Source organism: Trichosurus vulpecula, chromosome 1 (assembly GCF_011100635.1).
Source record: "Trichosurus vulpecula isolate mTriVul1 chromosome 1, mTriVul1.pri, whole genome shotgun sequence".
In the NCBI taxonomy this organism is placed as follows: domain Eukaryota; kingdom Metazoa; phylum Chordata; class Mammalia; order Diprotodontia; family Phalangeridae; genus Trichosurus; species Trichosurus vulpecula.
Window position 1 is genome coordinate 568,127,587 of NC_050573.1, and position 16,318 is coordinate 568,143,904.

The window sequence follows — 16,318 nt, forward strand, 5'->3', positions numbered from 1 at the left end:
TAAGGGGGATTTCTCAGATGGCAACCCAAATACTACCGCTAATCACTGTCCTGATAATAACTTCCAGAACTAGTTGTCCTCTACTGCCCTCTGCTGCCACAGGAAGGTAATGGTTTCATACCCCAGTAGCCCTCCTCCTGCTAAGATCACCCTGTGGTGTTCTTCTGGAGGGACAGAACCCAATCTCAACAGGCTCTAGGCCAGGTGCTCTTAACTTTTTTTGTGTGTCATGGACTCTTTGAAGTCTTATGAAGCCTATGAACCTCTTCTCAGAATAAAGTTTTTGAATGATTGAAAGAAATTCTAAATTTAGTGAATGCTAAAAATAAGGATATGATTTTCTTCCCCATCCAAACTCATAGATTTCCTGAAATCTATCCTCAGATCCCTTGCTTGCCTTAGATAATATAATTTTCTGATGGCTCAGAACTTTGCTATTTCTAATTTGCCCCTTTCAAGGCTACCAAGGTATTCCCATTGTGAGGGAAAGCATGTCAGGGGAGTTCCTCAGTTCCCCCAACTCTCCTCTTGATTCTTGGCCATCTGCAATTCCCAGAAGAAATTTTCTGTCTCCTTTTCAGTTACTTTTACTTTTCTCGTCCTTATATGACTGCTTGTGCCAACCTGGGCTGTCTGTAGTACTGAGCCAGGTGATTTGTTTCCCTACATCCAAAACAAGGTCAGTGCCTTTATTGAAATTTATCCTCTCCCTGTCAGCCAACTAGAACCTCTTGGGCCTCTTAGTTCCCAGTTGTGGTCCTGGGCTCTCCTGATTTTCCCTGAGTGTTTTCAGGCAAAATTATGACCCTTTCTCCATAACTCCAAGCTATCACTGAGCTTCGTGGTTGGGATTAGCTTTGCTAAGTCCTATGGGCCCAAGTGCCCTTCTAAAAGATCATAGGATCATAAGATCGCAGATTTATAGCTGAAAAGGACCTCAGAGGTCATTTTGCAGATTATGAAACTGAGATCCAGAGAGGCTTAATGATTTATCTCTCGCCACATAGCCAGTAAGTGTCTGAGGTGGGATCCTCAGTCTCTTTGCTCAACCCTTTTCTGAAAATTTCAGTTAGCCACTTCCCATGATATCCCATAGCTCAATGTCTCCAAATGTATTTTTATATTCAGTTAGCATTCTGTTTCCTTGGATTTCCAGCATTAATGTCATAGTATCCATCTTTCTCCAAATATTACTATAGAATAGTTCTTGCAGTGAGTATGACCTTGTATGGAAGGGATGTTGAGAATTGTGAATACAGACTGGACTGTTATCTTGGACAGTGAAGCACAAGAATATGCATTCCAATCGTTTTATAAGGTATTCGAAGAGAACACCTTTACAACATCTAGAAGGCCTTGGAAGGATGAGAGACCAAAACTATCCACATTTGGTATATGTTGATGTGACCTTGCAATTTCCCCAAGAAACTGGTTTTACCAACAAAGCAAAATGGATTCTCTAATTTTACTGTGTTAACTAATTGTCAGCTCAACCAAAACCAATTCCAGATGATCTAAGTTATTAGCAAAATGTTGCAAACAACAAGCTAGAATGCTTTTACCATTCATGAAGCTTACATAAAACCCTACAGAACTATAGGATCAAGTAGTGGCAACAAACATTATAAGAGCACTGGTTCTTCAGCCTTTGAAGTGGATCCAGAGAAATTTGACTTTGAGGATTCCCTTGAATCCAAAAAATAGTAGGAATGATCAAAGGCAGAAGCTCAGCAAGAGCACAGGATTGTTCTCATTGCCTGATTGGTAATGTGAGATGTGTTAGAGGAACAATGTCTAGATCACTGAGTCCCAACTCTTTCAGGAAAGATCTTGGAAAAATTCTTAGGTCTGTGATGGGTGGTGTCAGAGACCATCTCAAAAATCTGCTGGTTAGTGGAATCATCACAGAGTCCAACAGCTCATAACGGGTTGTGTTGAATGTGCTTCTCTTTAGGGATGTGTAGTAGCAATTTAGAGTCGAAGATCTTTCCCACCCATTAATAGGTCATGTGACTCGCTTACATCACAGGAAGCCTAAGTCACATGTGGTAGGAGGAGCTTCCTGACAGGAAAAGGAAGTGATGTCACAGGAAATGCTGGGGGAGAGAGAGAGAGAGAGAGAGAGAGAGAGAGAGAGAGAGAGAGGGAGAGAGAGCAGTTATGGCTGCTAATGGCTGCTAATGGCCGCCTCACGATGGTTAGAACTGAACAGGCTGACTTAGCTGTACTGCGAGTTTGTTTTGGGGAAGATCCCAGCAGGGGATCAGAGAGGTGTTGGGATGTTGTGATGTTATGTATGGAATGTTTTACTGCTCTGATAGATTGGGTAAATGGCTCGTTGGGTTCTGATTCTCTGGTGTCTGAATAAATGGTTTCCTTCTTCCACCTTCTATGTGGGCAGTCTCTCATACTTTGCAATACAGAGCTACACAGGCATTTTGACAATTATCATCTACTTTGTTATTATTGCCTTACTGTCTAAGATATAAAATTAAGGGGTGAGAAAGGAATGTACAGGGAGAAGAAGAAAGGGAGAGGTAGAACAGAGTCAATTATCTCACAAAAAAGAAGCGAGATAAGGCTTTTACAGTGGAGAGGAAGAGGGGGGAGGTGAGAAGGAAGGAGTAAACCTTCCTCTCATCAGATTTGGCTCAAGGAGGGAATAACATACATATTCGGTTGGGTATGGAAATCTATCTTACCCTGCGGAAAGTAGGGAAGAAGGGGATGAGAGGGGTGATAGTGACAGAATGGGGGAGGGGGTAAACAGAAGCATGCACTTTTGAGGAGGGACAGGGCCAAAGGAGAGAATAGAATAAATGGGGGGTGGGATAGGATGGAGGGAAATATAGTTGGTCTGTCACTACATGACTATTATGAAAGTATTTTGCATGACTATACATCTATAACCTATATCAAATTGCTTGCCTTCTCAATGATGGTGGGTGAAGAGGGAAGAAGGGAGAGAATTTGGAACTCAAAGTTTTAAAAATGAATGCTAAAAATTGTTTTTACATGCACCTGGGAAATAAGATACATAGGCAATGTGGTATAGAAATCTATCTAATCCTATAGGAAAATAGAAAGGGAAAGGGATAAGAGAAGGGGGGAGGATAGAAGGGAGGGCAGATTGGGGGAAGGGATAATCAGAATGCATGCAGTTTTGGGGTGGGGGAAAGGGGAGAGATGGGGAGAAAATGTGGAACTTAAAATCTTGTGGAAGTGAATGTTTAAAAACTAAAATTAAATAAATAAATTTTTGAAAAAAATGCTTCTGCTTTTGTCATCTTCTTGTCTATTTGCTTTTGCAGTGTGCTATGCCTGGTTTCTGCTGTTAGCTATTTATGTATATGTTGCTGTCAATGTATGTTTTGTCATATAAGCCCACTGTTGTTATTATTGTTTATTTTTGCTGTTATTAATATTTGCTTCAGTGAAATAGGCTTCATAGATTTTTGTGACATATTTATACATTATATCCTGGGTTAATCATTCTTTTTTCATTAAGCACTGATTTTTTTTCCTTCTGATGCTCTGCTACATAATTATAGATGTCAAAAGTAGCATAGTCAATATTGCAAGGGATCACAAAATTCCAAAACCAAGGGAGGAATGTTGCTGAATATTCAGACTCAATTGATCTGTGGTAAGGTTCTGTGACCTGGTGGTATGAAATTTTGGAAACTGTTCTGGTGGACAGTGTGAGCATCCCTCCAGATGATGGGAAAAGATCAGAAGACGCTGAGGAGAGAATACTGAGTCAAAATGGCCAAGCATAATATTCAGTTAGGGCCTTGAAAAAAGAAAGTGGAGTGGCAGCAATGTTATTATTAGCTGTGGCCTGACAGTTTGGAGTGATGGAAATGCTTCAGCAGACATTTTGAATGGACGTTAAAACTTAGGATGTCAATGCAGCTGGACCTCTCTCCTGATTGTTAGTCTGCCTATTCAAACTCCTAAGAAGAGGTGTGTGGCTAAGACAGACTCTTTGAGATTGTTCAAAGGATGATGAAGGTTTAACTCCCCTCCTCTTTCCTCAATGCATTTTTGACATGATTCCTCTCTTATGTGGTTCTTAATTCTGCATGTTTTCAGATAAAATTATAATTGTTCATATCTGCCATATGATTCATGCTTGTCATCAATTTTGTGCATGGGATGTTACAAGGGAGGGTATCAGTAAGTAGTTTGTGGTACACAGTGATAAAAACAGGTAGAGGTTTAAAGCTGTACAAAATGCCTTTTTTCCCTGTGTCACTGGGGACTGAATGAAATGAGAGAAAATCTTGCATTTATTAAGTCATAACTCAAATAGAAGAGATGAACTATGTGATTCAGACCATTTTGTGTGACAGACTATATTGCCTGAAACTTCTAGCAATTATAGTTTATGGTTTATAGTTGCTTATACGATCCTAGAAACTCTATTTTTCTGGTAGCTGGTTTCATATCTGACTATATTCTCCCAGACCTCTCCATATCCCATCAGTTGTCAAATCCCTGATTCTGTTCATATCACAAGCACCCTGTTCCAAACCCTTATCACCTTCCATCTGGACTTCCATCTTCAAGTTGGTCTCCTCTCAACTCTCTGAGTATTCTCCACACAAACTGCTACTTTTAAAACCCAGATATGTCGGGCAGCTGAAAAGCAGGGACTAGTGTGAGCTCCCTGCCAAGTCCCTCCAAAAACCTATAAAAAATGGCTCTGAACCAATTCTTTTTTTTTTTAATTTTTTTTTTCTTTATTTATTTTTAGTTTACCACACACGGTTCTACATAGTTTTGAGTTCCAGTTTTTCTCCCCTCCCTCCCCCCTCCCTCCCCAAGACAGCATGAAGTCTCATATAACTGTCATGTATAACTTCGCATTGAATTAATTTATGCTCTAGTCAAGTCGTGGAGAAGAATTTTGACCAATGGAATGAATCATGAGAAAAAAGAAACAGAACCAAAAAAAAAAAAAAAACCAAACAAAAAAAAAGACAAAAAAAAAAAACCCAAAAACAAAAACAAAAGAGAAGCAGAAAAGGCGAGCATGTAGTGTGCCTCAGTCTGTATTCAAACTTCGCAGTTCTTTCTCTGAATGAAGATAGCATTCTCCATCGTGAGTCCCCTGGAGTTGTCCTTGCCCCTTTAGGTTGCTGAGAGAAGTGCAGTATGTCAGGGTTGGTCCTCACGGAATCCACATATCTGTGGCTGTGCACAACGTTCTCCTGGCTCTGCTCCGCTCACTCAGCATTATGTCGTGTAGGTTTTTCCAGGTTGTTATGAAGTCTGCATCATCCCCATTTCTTATGGCACAATAGTATTCCATCACCTTCATATACCACAGCTTGTTCAGCCATTCCCCAATTGAAGGGCATCCCTTTGCTTTCCAATTCTTGGCTACCACAAAGAGAGCTGCTATAAATATTCTTGTACATATGGGTCCTTTTCCCGCTTGCGTGATTTCTTTGGGATACAACCCTAGAAGTGGTATTACTGGGTCAAAGGGTATGAACATTTCTATAGCCCTTTGGGCATAGTTCCACACTGCCCTCCAAAATGGCTGGATCAGCTTGCAACTCCACCAGCAATGCAACAATGTACCAATTTCCCCACATCCTTTCCAGCATTTATCATTCTCCTGATTTGTTATTTTAGCCAATCTGACAGGAGAGATGTGGTATCTAAGAGTTGTTTTGATTTGCATTTCTCTAATCAGCAGCGATCCAGAGCATTTTTTCATATGCCTGTAGATAGCTTTAATTTCTTCCTCTGAAAACTGCCTGTTCATATCCTTTGACCATTTCTCAATTGGGGAATGGCTTGTATTCCTATATATTTGGCTTAGCTCCCTGTATATTTTAGAGATGAGGCCTTTATCAGAGATAGTAGTTGCAAAGATTTTCTCCCAATTTTCTGCTTCCCTCCTAATTCTTGTTGCATTGGCTTTTTTTGTACAAAAACATTTCAATTTGACATAATCAAAATTATCCATTTTGCATTTTGTAATGCTCTCTATCTCTTGTTGGGTCATGAATTCTTTACTTTTCCACAAATCTGATAAGTAAACTATTCCTTGCTTTTCCAAATTACTTAGAGTATCAACTTTTACTCCTAAATCATGAACCCATTTTGACTTTATTTTGGTATATGGTGTAAGATATTGGTCTATGCCCAGTTTTTGCCCTACCATTTTCCAATTTTCCCTAGAAATTTTTCTAGAACTGCAGAACCCACAAAACAGCAGAGGGAAGCAGAGCTTCAGCCTAGGACAGCCTGGATGGTCTCTGAGTGAGGTTTATCCCGCAAGGAGCTGGGAGCGGAGCGGAGCAGAGCCCAGCATAGGCGGTGTGGACCAACCAGACCAGGAGCCGGGTGGAGCATGCCCTAGTGCCCTGAATCAGTGAGCTGCAGCAGTTAACAGACTTCTCAACCCACAAACCCCAAAGACAACAGAGAAGGTTAGTGGGAAAAGCTGCGGGAGTGGAAGGAGTTTGCAGTTTGGCTACCACCCCGGGGGCAGTGGAGGTGAGGCAGCTACAGAACTACAGCTGCAGTTGCTTCCAGCCCCAGGTCCACCTGGTGGGAGGAATTAAGTGGCAGATCAGAGCAGGAGTGCAGAGCCTGCTGAAGATCTAAGTCCAGTCCGGGTTGGTGGTTCTTGGGGAAGGAGGAGTGCTGGTGTGGCAGAGCTGGCACATCCTCCCAAGCTTGGAATACAGAACTCTTTAGTCTACAAGCAGTCATACCCCACTGAAAAACTCAAGGGTCAAGTTAGTTGGTTGGGAATATGGCCAGGCAGCAAAAACGCACCCGGATTCAGTCTCAGACTTTGAAATCTTACTTTGGTGACAAAGAAGACCAAAACATACAACCAGAAGAAGTCAACAAAGTCAAAGAGCCTATAACAAAAGCCTCCAAGAAAAACATGAACTGGTCTCAGGCCAGGGAAGAGCTTTGGAAGAGCAAGTTAGAGAAGTAGAGGAAAAATTGGGAAGAGAAATGAGAAGGATGCGAGAAAACCATGAAAAACAAGTCAATGACTTGCTAAAGGACAGCCAAAAAAATGCTGAAGAAAACAACACCTTAAAAAACAGACTAACTCAAATGGCAAAAGAGCTCCAAAAAGCCAATGAGGAGAAGAATGCCTTGAAAGGCAGAATTAGCCAAATGGAAAAGGAGGTCCAAAAGACCACTGAAGAAAATACTACCTTAAAAATGAGATTGGAGCAAGTAGAAGCTAGTGACTTGATGAGAAATCAAGATATTATAAAACAGAACCAAAGGAATGAAAAAGTGGAAGACAATGTGAAATATCTCATTGGAAAAAGCACTGACCTGGAAAATAGATCCAGGAGAGATAATTTAAAAATTATTGGACTACCTGAAAGCCATGATCAAAAAAAGAGCCTAGATACTATCTTTCAAGAAATTATCAAGGAGAACTGCCCTGATATTCTAGAGCCACAGCGCAAAATAGAAATTGAAAGACTCCACTGATCGCCTCCTCAAATAGATCCCAAAAAGAAATCTCCTAGGAATATTGTCGTCAAATTCCAGAGCTCCCAGATCAAGGAGAAAATATTGCAAGCAGCCAGAAAGAAACAATTTGAGTACTGTGGCAACACAATCAGAATAACACAAGATCTAGCAGCTTCTACGTTAAGAGATCGAAGGGCTTGTAATACGATATTGAGGAATTCAATGGAGCTAGGATTAAAACCTAGAATCACCTACCCAGCAAAACTGAGTATCATGTTCCAAGGCAAAATATGGATTTTCAATAAAATAGAGGACTTTCAAGCTTTCTCAGTGAAAAGACCAGAACTGAATAGAAAATTTGACTTTGAAACACAAGAATCAAAAGAAGCATGAAAAGGTAAACAATAAAGAGAAATCATAAAGGCCTTACTAAAGTTGAACTGTTTTGTTTACATTCCTACATGGAAAGATGATGTGTGTAATTCATGAGACCTCAGTATTATGGTAGTTGAAGGGAATATACATATATATGTATATATATGTTTATGTATATATACGTATAAATGAATGTGTATGTATGTATATATGTATGTGTATATGTATATATATAGAGAGAGAGTGGGCACAGGGTGAGTTGAAGATGAAGGGAAGATATCTAAAAGAAATAAAATAAAATTAAGGGATGAGAGAGGAATATATTGAGAGAGAGAGATAGGGAGAGAGAATGGGGTAAATTATCTCTCATAAAAGTGGCAAGAAAAAGCAGTTTTGTAGGAAGAGAAGAGAAGGCAGGTGAGAGGGAATGAATGAATCTTGCTCTCATCAGATTTGACTTGAGGAGGGAATACCATACATACTCAATTGGGTAACTTACCCCACAGGAAAAAAGGAGGAAGAAGAACATAAAAAAGGGGGGGATGATAGACAGGAGGGCAGATGGGGGTGGAAGTGATCAAAAACAAACACTTTCGAAAGGGGACAGGGTCAAGGGAGAAAATTCAATAAACGGGGATAGGTTAGGAAGGAGCAAAATATAGTCAGTCTTTCACAACATGAGTATTGTGGAAGGGTTATACATAATGATACACATGTGGCCTATGTTGAATTGCTTGACTTCTTAGGGAGGGTGGGTGGGAAGGGAAGAGGGGAGAGAATTTGGAACTCAAAGTTTTAAAAACAGATGTCCAAAAACAAAAAAAAAAAGTTTTTGCATGCAACTAGAAAATAAGATACACAGGCAATGGGGCATAGAAATTTATCTTGCCCTACAAGAAAGGAAGGGAAAAGGGGATGGAAGGGTAGTGGGGTGACAGAAGGGAGGGCTGACTGGGGAAGAGGGCAACCAGAATATACGCCATCTTGGAGTGGGCGGGGAGGGTAGAAATGGGGAGAAAATTTGTAATTCAAACTCTTGTGAAAATCAATGCTGAAAACTAAATATATTAAATAAAAAAATTGTAAAAAAAAACCCCCAGATATGTCAATGCTACTTCTCTGCTCAACAAGTTTTAATGACTCCCCATTGCTTTTAGGATAAAATGAAACCTCTGTGTTTGTTTTGCTATTGTTACTGAATGTCCTGGGGTTCACTCAAAAGATACCTATCAAATGCGGAAATACGTTTAATATAATTGTACATGTATAGCCTGTATCTTGGAAAGCGGGGAGGGGAAAGGGGCAAAATTTAGAACTCAAAATCTTATAAAAGTGAATGTTGAAAACGAAAACTAAATAAATAAATAATTTTTAAAAATATATAGTCAAAAAAAGCCAGTCCTTTTTGGTCTGACTCCTTCCAGCCTGGATGTGTTCTGGTGAAAGAAAAGAGGCAGTTCTCTAAGGTGGGAAGTCTCTGGCTTTCCATCCAAGGCCCATATGTGGCCCATGAATATGGACCTCATTTCTTGCCTTGGTGTTCATTCTTTTGTTTTAACTGAAAGAGATGAGAGTTGGTTGTTACCTTGTGAGCTTCGAAAGGAATCAACTTAAAATTAGGAGAGTAAGCCACCAGGAAGTCCAGGACTGGAGTCCACACTGGGTTTTGCTGTCAGTCAGTCCATCATCAAGAGTCCGAGGAGCAAGGAGAAACCTTTGCCACCAACTCCACACAGCCACAGGTTAGCAGGGGCACCCCAGTGTCCCATGCCCTCAGCCCTCACCAGGCAGTAGCTGAGAAGAGGACTCATCCAGTCTCAATAGTGAATTTGGATACAGACTCATTAGGATCAATGGCACTGTGTTAAGTCTAAGCCTCCTTTACTCAGGGACCAAGGTGCTATAGGAGAGAGTGTGCCTCTCAAATTTTGGAAAGGAATTTTTGTTTTTTGTTCTTGCTTTGTCTTCAAAGTAAATATCCTTTTGTAAATGCTAACACACACACAAGCACACACACACCCCAGCCCCAGCCCCTAAGGAATACCCTTGGAACCATAAAGGTGGGGGGAGGTGGAGGAAGGTGGGGGAAGGTAGGGGGAGTCCTCATTCTGAAAAAGTGAATCCAGAGCATTCCTTACACTAATGTCACATGCTGCCAAGGAGAGAGCACTTTTCCACAAAGTACCCTGGCTCTGGACTTATGAGGTCAGGTTTAGGCCTGGGGGAATCTGGCCCTAAAGAGAGGAGATTTAGGCTTTTCTTGAACTCTCCAGCTCATTTTGTTCCCACCCCAAAGTCCTAGGAAAAAATCTTTTAAAGTTTACGTTTTGCTCATGTTTAGGAACTTCCTTAAAAGAGATTAATTAGGGTACATTTGAGAAAAGTTTCTAAATGTACAAAGTAGTAGGTATCAGATATCATACAGCTATCTATTTCCTTCACCAGTAAAGAAATACTTAAAACACAAACTCACAAGTACTCCTTGATATATTTGGAAAATAGATAATCCTCTGCTTTCTATGGTGCGTATTTGGCTTATGGCTCCCTGCCATCAACTCCACATAGCCACAGGTTAGCAGTACTACAAAATGTCCTATGCCCTTGGGCCTTACCTGGCAAAACTACCTCTTGGACATATCTGCCCTCAACAATCCCTCTAACAAACTCCCATGACCTATTTCTTTTTTCATTCCCACATTACTCAATTACTGGGCACCTGGGAAAAAAATGATACCCAAACTCTTCCTCCTTTTCTGTCATGTCTATTCTCGACCTACTGATGAGGGCACAGTCTCTGGGAACCCGCTTGAATCTGGAATACTGTCTCCGGAAGCCTCCTTGAATTCTCCTTGAATCTTCCAACTAGATCTGGCCTTCTCCTAAGGCCATAAGCCTTACATTATCATTAGGCCAAAATCTCTACCTGAGCCTTGCCCTCTGTTGTTACTATCAAAATACATGCCTTCAGTTACTTCGCAACCCTGATATTCCTTCAGCCACTTCCTGCCCTTAAGCCCATTCTCTTGGTTCCTGGACTCTGACCTCATCTGGTCCTCCTTAGACTCCTCCTCAGGACCCTCCCTAAAGCCCTCCTCTAGTCACCTCAGACCACCCCTCAATCCCTCCTACAATCTTGGTGTATATAATCTCCATCTTGCCTCCATGAAGGTGCTCAGATTCTATCTACCTCAGCTCAGATTGAATCTGGCCCACTTGTGAAAACAGGCATCACAAAGGGTGGGATTTCTTAAGACAACCCATTATGGTGAATCCCTAATAAACTTTGTCTTTTCCCTTGGCTTGAGTCGAATTCTTTCGGCAGGACCCGGCATGTTGGTATTTTGGGATCTCGAGCACCCGTAGAAGCCTATGGTTCCTTACCTATCATCATTTTGATTAAACCTCTTCACTACCTCACCAATATCTCTATCCAATTCTATCCTCCCTTTCCACTGTGCCCTCTGGAACTCCTGCTCGCAATAGTCAGCAAACTTCCCTTAATCTTTCTCTCACACTCCTTTGACCTCACTGAGACCTGAGTTTCCCCAGACAACAGTGAATGTCTGGCCACCTTCTCTAGCATTTTCATTCATACACACACACACACACACACACACACACACACACACTAGTCCTATAGGGGGATTTGGAATATTCCTTGCTCTTCGCTGCCACTTTTGCACTCTCCCTTTGCCACCATCCCTCAGCAACCTCTCCTAAGTTAATAATATAAAAATTCTCCACCCTATTCAAATCATAGTGACTGCTGGCCCCCAGTTCATTCTTCCTCCTTTCTTAAGGAGTTTAGCTCCTGAATCACTGTCTTCTTCTCCTCGTGGGACCAGAGATGCTTTCCAAAGGAAACTGAAATGACTTCACATAATGGCCAATCTATAACTACCACTGATACAATCCTCTCTTCCTCTTTAAACAGCCCATTATGTTCCATCCTGCATGCCCATAATGGTAATGCAATGCAGGTCAGCTGCCCATGGCACAGTGTGGTTCCTGCTAAGTTCTGACAACCTCCCTGTTACCCCGGCTCATGATATAACAGAATGAAGCTTTTATTTCCTGCCTAATTGCAGTGGATCCTTCCACTCTACTACCACCTCATCCCATTCTTGTGTCCTACAGATCAAATTAAAGTAGATACAGGAAGAAACCCATATAATGAATTCAGTCTCATATAAATGTCATTTCACTTTCCCCCCAATCCTCTGGTAGTTTTCCTGAGGGAAACTGAAACAGTTGATACTAATCTTGTTCCTGCAGAGGTTATTCAGGTAAAAGACTAGCCAAAAAAAAAAAGACCAAAAAAAAAATACCAGCAAGTATTAAAACCGGTGACCTAATGAGGCTGAGGCAGACTTGCAGCCCAGCCCTGGTAATTTACCCCTAGCAAAGGGGAAGGAACCAGAAAGAGACTGTTGAGGGAAGAAAAAAAGAAGTTTAAAACACTGAATGTATCAAGAGAAAGCAAGCTTTAATAAAAGACTAGTTCAAAACAAAGAAATCAATAGAGATCCTAAGTCCAGTAAATATGAGTAAAATTTCAAAGAGAATATGAAACTCATTTTAACAAGTATTGTAATATGAAGGAAAATGAACCAAAGCCTGATGAAAAGCAGAATACTTAGGACTACTCTGAGGGCAGAGAAGAAACTCCAGGATAATTCAAAAGAGAGATGAATCCATAAAAATAAGAAATTAGAGATGGATCTAGGCCATAACTTGGAAGTTTCAACTCAGAATTATAAAATAAATTTATATTATCTGAAAAAATTGAATCAATAATGGAGAATCTCTCTAAAGGAGCAGAAGAGAGATGAACAGATTTGCAATATGAAAGTACTGAAGTGGAAGAAAATATGGTAGAAAAAAAGGAAAAGGCCACAATGGTAAAGAACATATAAATTCAATGCAAGCCAAAGTGGTTGATTGACTTTGAAAAGAGGATGATGAGAAATAATTTATTGACTATACGTCTCTCAGAAGAACGTGAATTAAAAAAAAAACCCTGAATAATATAACGAAGGAAATAATACTGAAAGCTGTCCAAACCGTGTGCACACAGACAACAAAGCATTATTCAGGAGAATTCACAGATCACCATCAGAAGAAAGCAAAAAAAGAAAACTCTGTTCATCTCACTCCATAACTCGAAGTGACTAAATTTAACAGTTCCTATTACAAACAACATATTTTGCAGGAGAAGGGCCCATCCTGCCTTAACCTCTCTGTTGATCTCCATAAGCTTTTCAAACATCTCGAACTGTATATCCAATAGACATCTTAAACTCAATGTGTCCAAAACCAAACTCATTATAACCCCCCAAAACTCTCTGCCTCTTACCTTCCCCATAACTCAGTCCCTCAGGCTCACCTCCTAGGTGTCATCCTTGATTCCTCACCGTGTCTCACCCCATGTCAAACCTGTTGATTTCACCTTTGTAACATCACTCAGATATCTTCATTTCTCTCCTCTGACACTCCCGCCACTCCAGTGCAGACCCTCATCACCTCATTCTGGGACTAATGCAATAGCCTTCTGATGGATCTGTTTGCCTCAAGTCTCTCCCCAGTCCAGTCTATCTTCCATTCAGCCACCAAAGTGATTTTCTTAAAGCACAGATCTAGTCCTGTCACCCCACAACTCAATAAACTCCAGTGGCTCCCTGTTGCCCCCAGGATCAAATACAAAATCCTCTTTGGTATTCAAAACCCTTCATAATCTAACCCTTTCCAACCTTTCCAGGCTTCTTACACCTTATTCCCTGCCACATACACTTCCATCCAATGACACTGGCCTCTTGGCTGGTCCATGAACTAGACATTCCATCTCTCGAATCTGGGCAAATGGGCAAGTGAACCAACATCTCTGTCTGAGTGGCAGATAGACTCCTAGCCTAAAAGGGCTTGACAAGATTCAGAACTATAACTAAGGTCTTGCCTCAGAGCATTGAAATTTAGAGGGTGAAAACCCTTAGAATATACGTCCTTTGAATCGAAAAGTCATTATAATAAGTAGTTTCCCCAACCCTACTCAGTTGAATTTGTCTTATGTCATCACTATCATGCATGACAAAGTTGATACAGATGATGTATACAATCAGGGGGCATTTTATGCTTCTTACTCCACGAACCAAAATTATGGCTCCGACTAGCTTCCAACCCATATTATCTTTTTGCTGGAGTACAGTTAATGTTGTCTTTCACTGTAGGAGCATTCATTTGGAGGTCATTTGTGATCCATGTAACACTGCCACCTTCTGGGAACTTTGGTATAGACAATCATAGAACACTCCATGCCCATATTCCAAATCAGATATGACTATTTACAAGTATAATATTGATTTATGAAAAAGATCAGATCAATAATTGGAGAATCAGGTTGTAGGTGGGCATGAGGATGGAGATTCACTGTGTCTGTGTGTGAAGATGGAGGCTGGGACCCAAGGGCTTCAATTAAGACAAACTACAGATATAAATGGCTGATTTTTTTTTTTAATGCCAAGACCCAGGAATCTTCTTAGGTTTTTTTCATGGGCAGAGTTGGGGGCTGACAGGTGTGGGGCTAGATTGTTCCTAGTAGAAGTTTCAGGTCCCTGGAGTCAAGGGAGACATGAATTCACATCTGGCCTCATGCACTTACTAGCTCTATGTCCCCGGGTAAATCACTAAATATCTGCCTCAACTTCTCCATCTGTAAAACGGGGATGATAATAGCCCCTATCTCCCAGTGTTGTGATGAGGATAAAATGATACAATATTTGTGAAGTGCTTTGCAAATCTTAAAGTGCTATACACATGCTAGTTACAATTATCTCTGCCGTGGGAGATCGGAAAAATACATTTTGATATGGGAAATGAACTAGAAAGGTCCTAAAGATGATTATTACAGAAAAAGAAGAGACCTGGGTAAAGGGAAAAGAAAATGGAAGGTAGGGTGGATTGGTAAGAAGGGAGTTTGTATCAAAATGTGGGGAGGATGGGGGAGCAGAGCATGACTAACTCGACCAATTTGCCTAGGTGGCCCCTGAATATGGAACCGATTAGTCATCTGAGCAAAAACAAGTCATATCTGTAAACACAATAGTGTTTCAAGATGCCATAGCCCTTCATGGTCTCCTTTTCTAAAGAAAGTCTTTGTCTTTTTGCGTACATGTGTTTATAGAATGTGTAAATAAATATGTGTTGATTATGAAACACATGAGTCTATGTTTATAACATATTTTGTTATTTATGTTAATCAAATGACTTCCATCTGAGAAGCCAAAGAGGTATGATGAGCATTATCTCAGTCAGAACTAGGAGTTAGATTACCAGAATTCAAATTCTTAAACACAGAGAAATTGAGCCATAAATTACTATTTTAAAGCTGTATCAAATCCAGGAAACATTCTCTTAGGATCTCTAAGTTTCACTATGGTGCTTTGTTTCATTTCGCTTATGGAAACTATATAGTACCGATCAGTTGGACGAAAGACCTTTATCATCTTAGTTCTCACTTAAAACTCTATTTTCACTTTACTATAAGGTGTCATTTTTGGTGTTCCTTTAACAACTGATATTTATACAGCTCTCAACACTCTCTTCATAACAACCCCGTAAAGTAGGCAGGTGGTTTGAAAAGAACATCAGCTTTTGCAGCTGAAGACCTGGGTTCAGATCCCTGCTTTGTGTGGCCTTGAATAATTTACTTACCCTCTCATTTTCTCAGTTTCCTTCTCTGCGAGGAAAGTGTATTATGTAAATATGGACTATTTTAATCTCCATTTTACAGATGAGAAACTGAGCCTCAGAAAGGCTAAGTGACTTGCTGACAGTCACAGTTGGTAAATGGCCGGGCTGAGACTTAAACCGAGGACTTCTGATGCCTAGTTATGTCCAGTCAACACCAGGTAGCCTCCCATTACTAATGACTTTACATAAATCTGTGATCTGAGGCTGAATAAGAGAGATCGGGAAAAAGTCTCTTGCTTCTGCCTTTTAAAATGGGTCCAATGTGGATTTATTTTTAGGGAACCCATGCAGATACAGAAAATGAAACATGAGGGCTGGCCACATAACACATGCTACCTTTTTGATGGAACTCTACGCAAGTCAGAAGTATGGCTGCCCACAGTCATAACTTAGCATATAAATCATTTCCTTGCTTCTCTTGGGTCCAGTGATGGCAAACCTCACAGGATAAAAGGAATTGTGATAGTTTAGCATCTAAACAAGGGTGTGCCGGAGCTGGCTCACACTGGTGAGGACCAATTGTTAACTTTTCAGTGTGAGCGTTTACATCTTAGAAACTTGTAAACACTACAAATAAGGGCTTGATTTCTTGTTTGGTTGATTATCTAGACAAGAAAATGGTGGAGAAAATGTTAATAATTCCGATTAAAATTTTAAATATGTTATATGTATATGTGTACATGTGTGTATGTATATATGTATGTACACACATGTACATATATGCATA